The sequence below is a fragment of the Haemaphysalis longicornis genome, unplaced genomic scaffold (genome assembly GCF_048455015.1).
Source record: "Haemaphysalis longicornis isolate Haplotype H1 unplaced genomic scaffold, Haemaphysalis longicornis Haplotype H1 scaffold_4, whole genome shotgun sequence".
In the NCBI taxonomy this organism is placed as follows: domain Eukaryota; kingdom Metazoa; phylum Arthropoda; class Arachnida; order Ixodida; family Ixodidae; genus Haemaphysalis; species Haemaphysalis longicornis.
Genome location: NW_027526361.1, coordinates 209312693 through 209325245, shown reverse-complemented (window position 1 = coordinate 209325245; position 12553 = coordinate 209312693). Strand labels below are relative to the sequence as shown.

General features: G+C 47.8%; 1 long non-coding RNA gene across 1 annotated transcript; it reads right to left on the bottom strand.

Annotated features, from left to right (window-relative positions):
* Positions 1-597: 597 nt before the first annotated feature.
* LOC144180756 (uncharacterized) lies at positions 598-10302 on the bottom strand. The gene is made up of 5 exons (XR_013324541.1): positions 10041-10302; positions 8437-8615; positions 5926-6078; positions 3852-3968; positions 598-1098 (listed from the first exon to the last, which is right to left on the bottom strand). It is a non-coding gene; the product is annotated as an uncharacterized LOC144180756 (long non-coding RNA).
* Between the last annotated feature and the right edge of the window lie 2251 nt (positions 10303-12553).

Here is a 12553-nt window from a genome sequence, read left to right as displayed (position 1 = left end):
ATAAATTAAGCGTCTCCCAGTCGAAAATGACAACAGGAAAATTACTGTAGTATGTCGTTTGTCGTATTTTTGCGTGTCGTACAGTCGTACCGTCGTAGTCTTGTCGTACAGTCGTCGTGTTGTGTCGTCATTCTGACATTTGTCGTGTGTAGTATTCCTTTAGCAATTTTGTTTTTTTATCGTGTGTTGTAGTCCTGTAGTACGTCATAGTCCTGTAGTAAACCTGTAGTGATCCTGTAGTATGTCGTGGCCCTGTAGTGATCCTGTAGTATGTCGTAGTCCTGTAGTAATCCTGTAGTATGTCACAGTTCTGATGCTCTACTGCGAGAATCATGCCTGTCTTGTCGAAGTCCTGATGCTGTGTTATGTAATCCTGGCGTCTTGCAGTCCTGACCTGTCGCACAATGCATTCATAACAATTCTGTTGCAGCAAATATCAGTATTATTGAATCCAGCCATGCACTGTATTTGGGCTGTCCACTGTAAGTAAACAGTTAAGACAGCCCAAATAAGCCATGAGCCCATCCACAGGCAAACTGAGGAGAATACAAAAATTTTATTTTAGTTTCCTTCATGCACACACAGCTCCAGGCTCGAAAAAAGTACAAGTACCATTAGAATTGGCTTGCCGAAGGCCAAAAGGGCACCGTCCCTAACTACAAGCATTATGGATGATCCGCGCCATTCTAACGCTGCAAAGTTGTCTGAAGCTGCAAAAACCTTATAGTAAATACACTACATTCCCAGGAAAAAGCCACCAATAGCTACAGGCTGTCACTAATGAATTGTACAGCTGCAGAAAGCCACAGAAAGACACAAAAAAACTATCAATGCACACCTCATGAAGCACAAAAACGACATTGCAAATTACATCCACCATTAAAAATGCCGCCATTTCTCACAATGACTGTTTAGTATTAAAACGGTAGAGACACTGGCTCTGGCGTTCACACCAGCCAAATTGGCCAACAAGCCCATGTACCTCCTATCGGCGCAGATCAGCGAAATTCTGCGCAAGATATCTAGCCAGAAGCTTGTGGCGCTTGTGCATTTCAGCTTGCTCGCAGACCTTCACTTGGAGGTAATGCCAGAAGAAACCTGCATCGATAGAACAAAAAAAAAAGAAGATTGATGCAAGACAATGACAGGCAGCACAAAAAAACTGAAAATCATACTGCTAATACTGTGTCCTTAAACTGCACCATTTTATAAAAGCTAAACACGCCTCTGCATGCTGAGCAATAAGAAGTGCTCTCTATTGCTGATAAAGTGCTTTTCACATTACTGTGCCTATTCAAAAACGTTCAATTTAAACGATTCCTTGCAAGCCCCTTTCCACAGCATTCCTGGCATTTCTGGAACAAGTCAAGCCATTGGGACTTAGCTCAGAAAATGTCCTTTCAAAATCAGTTTTGTTTTCATTTTTCAACAAAAAACGTGACATTTGACATGCATTTGCATCACATGGGTACAGAAAGGGGAGTGGTCTTTGTGCGTCACTGCTACTAAAGAACAATGCATGCCAACCGTAGGTACTCTGCATCAGCGTTTGGGTTTTTATTATCAGGGCATGAAGGCTGAATCAGATGATAATTTTTAAACGTCAGGTTTGCAGTCACACAGTAATAACCCCTGAAATCGGCTTAAAATATCAAGCAGTGCCCGTTTGCAAAGTTACTTCACGATTTTAGGCAGTTTAGGCAGTCTTATTGCCTTTGCGCACATTGTTCTTAGTTGTGTTGTAGTTCTACTTACCACAGGACCATTCAAACAGTTAACAACAGTTTCGGTTTTGTTTCTGCATCGCGAAATTCATATTTAGTGTTACTCTGCAGTTACTCAACTTTAAGCCTACCTGCCATGGCGCCTTGAGCATCCGCTAAACATCCTCACAAAAAAAAAGCATGCCACTCCTGATTTCCCCCCCACCCTAAAACGTTTTCTGCAATAAGAACTACTGATGCAAGTCAAAAGATAACACCCAGTCACCAGATATCAGTTCCGACAAAAAGAGCACTTCAAACCGGCTTTACACACCCCCAGCTGTCCGCCTGCCAGTTTCGTTTCCATACAAGGGTATCTCCAGAGGTCTAGTGCTGCTCCTTAATTGAAATGTCTATTTGGATGGAGTCTCCAATACCTTTTGTACTGTTTCATTTTAAAAATGTCAGGTGCGCTGCAATGCATGAGGCTCATAGTGCTGATCTTTATTATCGCACAACAGCTACTTGGGCAAAGTTTGCGGGGCACGATTTTAGCGCATTGCACGCACACCGCATTTCTGTAAGCAAGGCTACAATAGCGAGTCAGAAGGTGATGATAAACCGCAAGTTTATGTTTTTAGCGATAACTGACAGTGAACGTCAACAAGCATCAACCACGGAGTTTTGTTTTCAACTCCATGCATGTTTTTCCGCATCGCGTGCTTGTCCCGAATACTGTGCTGGCTGTAAATGCAAAGTCAGTCACTGACAAAATGTTTTTACGTCACACGGGGGCACATTGGTGCCTCTGATAATGTTAAATCGCCAGATTTCTTCCAGGGAACCACCCAAAATTGCCCATGTTGAAACGCAGGTTGGACTTCACCGCATGGCATGGGCACCACGCGTGGTAATTTTTTAAATATTAAATAGTTCTTACAAATGATTTTGCAGAAAACATTTTTTTTCGTGGAGCCCTAAAAATCGGTCAATTTTCCAGCGCCAACGAGAGTTAAAATACTACAGCGTGACATCATACTCATAAAACTTTCCCCAAAGAGTATAAGCCAGCTCATAAATCTAAGTGAAGTTAAGCAACGATTAAATTTCAGCAAATTAAACACATTAAAAAGAAAAAGTGCCGATACTCCCCAATGCAAAATTTGCGCGCAGCGTGAACTGCAGTCTTCTCAGTCGAGGTGCATAGTTGCCGTGTCAATTTAGACAATCAAACTATCAATGCAGACAATCAAAAATGCCTCGATTTCAGTAACTGACCATTTTGGATTAAAAGGACCCTGCAACACTCTTTAAACAGTGCCAGTAAACCTGCACAATGTTTAGATTACACTGCCAGGAATACCTGAGCCAAATATTACAAGTCCATGCGAAGCGGTGAGCACACAAATCGTGAAAGACGGGGAAAAACCAACCGCGCACTCTTCACTCTTGGAATGGCCTAAATGACGTCATTGCGGCCATGCTGTTCAGTTGGCTGTCGCTCGTCAACTTTGCGACTCATTTCTCACATTTCTTGTGAGGATTCACCGTTATTGGCGCTGTGTACCAATCTATTCTATGCATAAACCTGCACGCGCAGTTTGGTATTTCTTTTGCTGAGTGCGCACGGAGTTTGAGTGAAAAACTCAATACTCTCCTTTCAACAAGATCACTAGCCAACAATTGCTTATTGCTTCAAAAACGCTCTACCAGCCTGAGCGCGCGCTTGGAAGCAGGCAGCCATGCCTGCTTTTTTGTGGCCCCAAACCAGAATTGACTCCTGCCCCTCCCCCACGTTGCAGAGAATAGGCATTCCCCAGCCTATGATATGTACCTTGGACATACCTATATGTCCAAGGACGCCGAAGAGAACGCTGCAAGCCGCCCCCCTCTCCAGGAGAGAGCACACAGCTTTCGTTGCGTTGTCCGCAGTCGAGTTGAGAGAGAACAACTATGCGCGATTTCTAATCGTGCATAGTTTCGGTGACAGTAAAGGGCTTTTCATAATTCTTGGAAGGGCGATTTCTAGGACAATAGACTTTGCCCCAAACTACATTCCGAGTAGTCGATGGCAAGTGCTGCAGGGTCCCTTTAAAACAGTAGAGACACTGGCCTAGGTTTCCAGCAACCAAATTAGTAAACATGTACCTTCTTATAAGTGCAGATCCACGGACCCTCGTGCTAGATATCTCGCTAGCAGCATGTGTCGCTTGCTCATGTCCCCTGGTTCGCAGCCCTTCATCTGCAGGTAGTGCCAGAAGGGATCTGCATCAATAGAACAAAACAATACATGTAATGCAAGACAATGGCAAACAACGTAAAAAGACTGCAAATTAGACTGCCAAAACTGTGTTTTTAACCTCTGCCATTTCATAGAACTAAACACAATGGCTCCACATAGATGAGCTGCGAAGCCGGGCGCAGTCGACGAAGTGCACGAAACAAACCACGTTTGTTCATAATATGCAAGGCAGCATACTTACCAGTCGTTTTACTGAATTAAACTTGGACGGACTCGAGCTTTATTCTAGCAAACAAACATTGGGCTGTCTGTTTCTCTTACTGTGTGCGTAGCACACAACCAAATTTGCTCGACCAGTGAAAACACCAGACAGGTCGCATTTGGTTGTTCGACGTCCATGTGTAAGACTCCACATATACGAGGGTGTGAAACCTATAGTTTTGCATGCACGACCTACCCTCCTTCTTCTGGTCCCCGCATGTGCACGCGTAAACCAGCAACCGCTTATATGTGTGTGCTTAGCAAAAACGACAAGAGCAAGCGGCACCCAGAAAATGGCTTCACTGTAATAAAACCCGAAGGGGGGCGGGGGGGGGGGGGTTTAAACACAGACTGCTTCGCAGTAAAACGGATGCTCCCCGTGCTGAAAAAGTGGTGCTTTTCTCATTTATATTGTGACGGGACCACTGGACAATGCCCCATGGCGGATTAGCTCGGCATCGAAGACGACGTGGAAGAGGGCTCGAGCAGACTGAGCGGACTCGGCCATGGCAGCTTGTAAATACTGTAAATAGATCGTTCCACCCCATTTCATCGTTCGTCTCATCTGTGTCCTGCCGTCGCGTAACATTTTGGTGGAGCGTGCGGGGTACAGTCCCATCCCGGCCCCGAGCTTCACCTCGCCTCGACTCATGAAGCGATCTCACCCTGGCTCTTGGAAAGCGTCGGCCCGCCCCAGCCCCGGTGAGCCATGGACGCGACCATTCCCCAGCCCCGTGTCCCCTGCCCATGCCCCGCCGAGACCAGACGAACTGACCAGCCACGACCAGATGTAGAGCCGACGACGTTCCCCCGCCCAGATCTCCGGCGCTTCTCCGAGGGCTTTGGATGCTGCCTCGAATGTCGGCGGTGGTTACAGCTGTTCCGGGGCCGGTGCTTATCACGACCATCACCATCATATGCGGCGGCCAGGACTTCACTGTATATACTCATCCCATCTCGTCCTCACCGCAGCTATCAACGTCAAAAATTTCCGGCTGTGCGTCGACATCATCAAACTCGCACTGGTTGCTACCGACGGATTCTCCGCGACGGTAAAAGCCTTGCCCCGAAGAAAAATGGAGATACTGGTGGCCGTCGCGTAACAATATTACTGCAGAGCATAACATTACACTCATAAAACTTCTCTCCAAAAGTATATGCCAGCTTGTAAAACTTTCAGCTAAAGGGGCTATGCAGACAAAACACGAGTTTGGTTCATTCGAAAGATTGCCACATTACAATCATAGTGACACCACTTTTAATGAACGCTTCACCCGAATAAGCTATATAATTAGGGAAAAAGGGAATGGTCATGCAACCCACTAGCTCATTTGCCGCAACAGAACCTAGATATCCTATGTGCCCAGCTGTGCGATTGGCTGAGGCCGGCAAAAGCAAACACAAATTAGGTACGGCTTGCAAGCTTTCCAAATAAGCTATTTGCGCATAGATGCAATGCATATTCATTTTACAGCAGTACGAATGGTGCGAGAACAATAAAAGTACAAAATACACATAAGCATAGAAATATTGATGAGCACTGCTGTTGGTACTGGGCACACTGCTTGTTGTAGCTGCACAGCAGTCCGCCGCTTTGGAGTTGTCTTACGTGACCCTGTTTGTCGAGCATACCCCATGTTTTACAAAACGATTACTTTCTACAGTAGCAAAAACAAGCCAAGTTCTGAGACTAACAGAAAGAAAGCGTTAAACACCTACTTTCTTCACAGCCAGCGCCGTAGAGGGCTCGTGCTGGTAGTGCCGCCAGGCTCGTGCTGGCGCAGCTGGTGTCGGTTGCTGGTGGTTCTGCAGGGCTCATGCTGGCAGGGAGCTGCAGGCCATGTCCACTCTTTTCACTCCCTGGAGAGGTGCCTGAGTCACATGAAAAAGTGTTGCACTCTTAAAAAAATACGCAGTACAGGCAATCAGTTTTAATAAAGGCTGTGGCTAGTGTTCCGTCCAGACCGAACAATATACAAGTGCTAAAGTTCCGTCCAGACGGAACGGGGCGCTGCGGGTTATCCTTCCGTCCACACGGAATACAACTGAGAGCTTAGCGTTCCGTCCAGACGGAGCCGGCGTGAAATTTGTACAGTTCCGTCTGGACGAAAGCAAAACCGGCTGATTAGATGCCCTGCTCCACCTTCAGATGTGGTGTAGGGGTTGCTCCTCGGATAATGGCAGTATTGTACCGGGTTCGATTCGCCCCGGACATGCTTGGTTTTTCTTTTTTTTGCGTGGTTGCGCCAGCGTTATGCAACAGCTAACTTCTTGCCCACTTTACAATTGAGGCGGTGAGAGCAGTCGGTCTTGATTTCGCACTCAACCAGCTGCTCCGGTAGCGCTCAATAGAGCCAAGGCCGACGTGTCCATCGCCAGAGTTCCGATCACCTCTAGTTCGTAATGGTGATTACTAATTAACGGTTCTTCTGGATAGTCAATGAGCGGAAGCGGTTCATTCAGCTGGGTAAATATCAAGAACGACTGGCATCGCTGCTTGTTGTGAAGCGGGCTTTTTTTTTTTTTTTGACGCCCGCGTCTTCTAGCTGCCTCACTCAGAAAATGACGCGCGTCGCGCGCGGCAGTGGGAGGAGCCTGCGACTTGCGCCATTGGGGAGGCACGCGCCTCATGGCGGCAGTTTCGAAGCGCTCGACTCAGCCGGCTGGCTCCACCAGCATAGACCGCCAGAGATTTTAGGCCACCACCCCAGCAGATACTGCATGGGCGCTTTCACTAGCTGTGCGGATGATGTTTTGTAGTACCGTTTTCGCCCAAAATTATAAGCTCCTTTACCGCTCAAACAACTTCGTGTGTGTCTTGAGCGGCATTTTGAGCGGTCGCTCGTGCTCCCGACACCATAGAGTTTCCCTACACCACTTCTCGGCCGAAGCCGCCGCCATGTTCCTGCCACTGGCCGCACCGGTCGCAGCGTACCGGTGGTTCCGCTGCAGCTGCAGCGCGCCTGTGGCGTGCGCGGCGCATTTTCGCGGGCAGAAAATGCTCCGTCGGATCGCCTTTCTTGAGTTTTGTAGATTTTTACCCTACCGGTCAAACCACTTCTGCTCATTGACTAGCTACAGTCACCGTTACGAATCACCGAATCACCATTACGAACTAGAGGTGATCGGATCTCTGGCGATGGACACGTCGGCCTTGGCTCTATTGAGCGGTTGCGGAGCAGCCGGTTGAGTGCGAAATCAAGACCGACTGCTCTCCCCGCGTCAATTGTAAAGTGGGCAAGAAGTTAACTGTTGCAAAACGCTGGCTCAACCACGCAAAGAAAGAAAAAAAAACAAGCATGTCCGGGGGGAATCGAACCCGGTACAATACTGCCATTATCCGAAGCGCAACGCCTTCACCAAATCTGAAGACGAAGCCCGTCGTCTAATCAGCCGGTTTTCCTTTCATCTGGATGGAACTGTACAAATTTCACGCCGGCGAACGCTAAGCTCTCAGACGTATTCCGTCTGGACAGAAGCATAACCCGCAGCGCCCCGTTCCGTCTCGACGGAACTTTAGCACTTGTATATCGTTCCGCCTGGACGGAACGCTAGCCACAGCCTTTAATAAATTGCTCCGCTTTTAAGGAATTTAAACGTTGGTCAATACCATTCTCAGCACGCCGGACAAAATCGCAAACAAGTCATTCTACATAGTTGCAGATTGTCCTTTTATGAGACTAACAAGTCACTTTTAGGGTTGGGGCTGTATGAAAAATATAGAGCAATAAGTTGTGTTGCCCACTCATAGTCACATTGTTAGCAAGTCTGCTACAAAACATAAAGCAGCATTGCCGTGTTCCTGCACTTTCACTAGAATTGCAGTTTTATGATTTTTTTTTTCTAGGCCTTCTCTTCCAAACAATCTCATTGTCAAAATCTTTTACAGCGAGTAAAGCACTTTAACGGGCAGTAATTTATGCAGTGCCTGCAAAAAGGCCATGCCTAGCAACTAGATAAACCAATAGCTCAAAATCTTCGTATAGAAGCCACGTGACAAGGTCGTGCTGCAGGGCAGTTTAGTTTTCACCCACGCAAAGAAAGGAACCTGTTCAATCAGGCTGTAGGCTCCTTAGATGGTAAAGCCGCATGTTTGAGGAAGTGAAACCTTCCTGCAACAGTTGACATTACAGCCAACTAAGCATGATAGCAACTGCAGTATCTGGTACGTTGCTTAGCTCATAATAGTGATAAGAAGCCATGCACAGAGATGGAGCATTGTTTACGCACTGGTGAAAAGAACTTGCCGGCCACTCCATGTTGAGTGATCGCAGCCCCCGCATCTTGGCCTCCAATTGCACGACCCTCTTCCTTAAAACTGCTACAGTGTCTTGGTCCCTTGCGGCAGCTCGAAGAATGATGTCGACCTTCGCTGATCTTTTCTCTGCCTTCGCAGTTTTTTTGTCTGCCTGCAATGAGAGGTCAAGAGATAACATGCCATACTTGTTCCGAGCCTCGTCCACCATAATGACACCTCTTTAGAGCAACAAGCACACTTCAGTGTCATTTTACACGTGTTTAATGATAGTTATGAGGTCAACTTTCATGCAAATATTGACTTCTCTTAATAAACATACCTGAAAGCGGTGGCTATTCTAGCGCCTTGGCATTTATGTGTGTCATGTTCGATAAGAGCATTTACAAATAACATTACTGCAGTGGCTGCTGGCAAGACGGCATTCACAGAAAAACCACGATTTCGAAGCTCGTACAGTCGGTAAAAGGCTTGTCTATAACGCGCGAGCGGCGTGCTCTAGACTGCGCGCGAGACACTTAGTGAGAACACCTGGTTTGACACCGGTAGAATGTGAGCATGCGCGACCCGCATCAGCGGATGGTTCTTTCCCTCGTCGCTGTGCCCGTCGCCTTGAATTCCGTACCTTCTTTCGTCGTGAGAAGCGCTGCCTGCACTGCCGGGCCGGGAAACAATAGCGGAAATGAGCGATTGGTAGTAGAGCGTTGGCTGCGTTTAACTACGTGCAACGCTTTTTTTGCGGCGCCCTACACAATTTAGACAGGAGTGTTTTCCTGTATGCGAGACAACGAACGACAATAGCAGAAAACGCATCGCTGCCGATGTTTTATAGTAACTAGATATCGGGCCGTGATCACTTGCACAGTGCATTGAGTATTGTGGCGTGAGCCCGTCAGCAGTGACATGGAAAACCGAGCCCTGAAACCGGACAGTGGCGCTGAAGGGACTCATGCAGCTATTTGCGGCACGATAACGCAATGAACAGCTGTGCGCCAAGGTTAATGCAGACGAAAAACTCGCACAACGAGCGTTAAGGCGGGTAATCTCCGGTTTTGTTTCCCGGCCCGGCAGCGCAGGCACACAGCTCTTATTACGGTAAAAGAAGGCGTGGAAGCCAAGGCGACGGGTGCAGCGAGGAGGGACACAGCCATCGCGCTGATACAGGCCTCGCATGCACACATTCTACCTATCTTAAACCAGGCGTTATCACTACGTGTCTCCCGCGCACTCCGGAGCACGCCGCTCGCGCGTTAAAGCCTTTTGCCGACTGTACGTGAGAATGTGGCTTGGCGACTACTCGACGCCGACACGAACAATGCAGATGAATTCCTAACCCAACTAACTGGTAGCCAGCACAGTCCTGAATAGAGCGTGTTACGTGGAAAATGTGCAAGGTGGTAATACGAGCCATTTTCTTCGGCGTCGGCGCCATTTACAGTGAAGCGGATCTCCGCGCCTTCCGACGGCTCAGCCGGCACGCGGATATTCATTCCTTACTTTCTGCGGTTAGTGGCAGATGTAAAACTGCTAAAAAGCGCTCAGACACTGTTATGCACAATTTAAGGGTAAGAACACTTACCGGTCATGTGAACGATGGTGCCGTCGAATAATCTCCCCGCGTCTCGCTGTCGCCGAGCCAAAACACTTCCCACGCCACGCTCGTAGTCGTCGACGTCCACCACAAAAAAATTACGCTCGTCTGTAGGCCCAACGACTTCTCTTCTACCTTGCAAAACATACTGAACGAAAACGTTACATGGTTACGCTTTGTTACACGGTCACACTACGTGCATACGACAACGATCGACCAGCGCAAGAAAAGAAACGCTGCGTAAGGTGTGTTGCCATGTGTGTTGCAAGTGAGGGCTGCGGCTACGGCTGGCTACGGCTTCAGTCGGCCTATATAGGCGGCGTTGGTTGATGCCAGAAGATGAAGCCGATGAAGCGATACATGAAAACTCAATCATTTTGGTTGTAATAATGAACATAATTTATTTACGGGTTACAAACGACTTGATAAAAATTAGCACAGTATTAAGTAGTGATAGCAGCTTCCAACTTCAGCACGGTTCTTTCATGTGTTATCACTGTCAGTCACAGTCACACATCATTTTTTGCACCGTGTTTCTGCACTGTGCTCGGCTACATAGTATGTGCGCTGATTCTCTTTTCTTTTTGCAGTGGTCGGGGCAGCTTTAAGGCCCAACCACATGCAGAGCACTTTCGGCGTTTTCTCGCGTCGACGTCGTCGCCAGAAATGCACGGCTACGCGAGCTGACGCCCGAGCGACGCCGATGTCTACGCTCGCCAGATATCGCGAGAGAGCATCGGAAAGCGGGCGACAGCGTCCGTTTTCGCGTGGTTTGGGGTCATTCCTTTCAGCAGAAAACAATCGATTTATTTTTAACTTGCGGGAATCGGTTGCCTTGAGGCAAATTGCAAACTATTTTTGTTCGCAGCGCTTATTCATTTGTGGCTTGTTCGGCTTTCAACGGGGAGATTGGGGATCTGCGATTTAAATAATTGAGCTCTGGCTACATCGCATCCAGTATAAGCATAATGTGGCTTGTCTGCAAGATCGGTGCGTGACGAGCAAGCGTTATCAACGCCAGAATTCTAGCGGCGCATTTCCTTCCATTCGTAGCTCCCGTGGCTTGCGCTGACGGGGGATGTGCGATAGCTTTTCTTGACTCAAATGAGGAACCTGTGGTTATATCGCTCGTAGCACTAGCATTATCGTCCTCGGCTCCAAGATCGGTGCGCAAGAAACAAGCGTTACCACTGCGCAAGTCTCTCAAACACGACCAAAACAAAGCACACCAGACACTATTTGTGGGCAGCGTCGTTTGGTACACCGAATTCTCTGTGCCTCCCTGTCTCCTTGTGTGGTCGAGGGGTTGGGTGTCGGACTTCTGTTTTGATGTCCGTGGTTCGAATATTGAAAAAGCCTTTTTTTTCTACTTTTTGCGGCGAGGGTTTCATCAGGGTTTTTTTTTACGGGGTACAGTCAGGGTGCCAGAGTACCTTGCCTTTTAACCTACAAATGACGTTCGACGGTAACCTCAGTATCAAGGCAGCGCTGAAATTTGTTTTGCTTACACTTTGAATTCATGCACCTGCAGTCGGTACATAACATGCAGGTTAAATCAAGAAGCAACTAAATCAGTTTTGCGAGGTGCGTCTTCGTTTATCATCCTATCTTATTTTGTTCAGATTTGACCACGATGACTCGAGATACATTGCTAACATACCTTATATAGCAATGAATAAATATGCCAAGTGATTTTCTTTTTTGCTAAAGCTAAAGTCTTGATAATTGCAGTTCAATAATCGATAATAACTGCTCATAAACGACTTCAACAGGATGGCAATTGGCGTCCAGCAACGCCCGCTGACGCAGCTACTGGCGCGCGACTTCGCCGGTCTCATGCAGTTGCTCGCCCTCTCCTGAGGGCCCGCGCGTTGACGCCGAACGACGCCGACGATCGCGCGACGCGTGATTTCGCGTCCATGTGGTTTATTGTGCTTTATTGTATCTGCTTTATTGATTCTCTTTTAGTTTTGTCATTGGTGCTTCACCTGTTCGCCTGCTGCCACGATGTGGGTAGGTGTGGAGTTTCGGTTTCAGCTTTTTTTCTCACGTACAATTTGGTTTTTATGGAAAGACACTTCTTGGGCGTTCGCACCTTTTTATTTTTAGGGGCGAAGCTCCTTAAGGCGTGGGTCTGTCCATCCTCGACGTATATATGTAGCCACCTCTAGTTTAGTTCTTGGATTGTTTACTAGATGGCGTGGCTACCTCTAGTTTAGTTCTTGGATTGTTTACTAGATGGCGGTACTTGTATATGATGAAAAGATGCGCTTGGATTGTTTACTAGATGGCGTGGCTACCTCTAGTTTAGTTCTTGGATTGTTTACTAGATGGCGGCGAGCGTTGTAATTAAATCCGTTCGCTGTTGGCGCGCGCTCGGAGTCGCCCGATGGATAAGGCTGCAGAGCGGCGAGCGCGCAAGGCGGCCGCCGCCAAGATCCTGCCGTACGAGAGCGGGAGGCCGAAGCGTGTCGTCTGGCTGCGCGACGACGCCGCCAAGA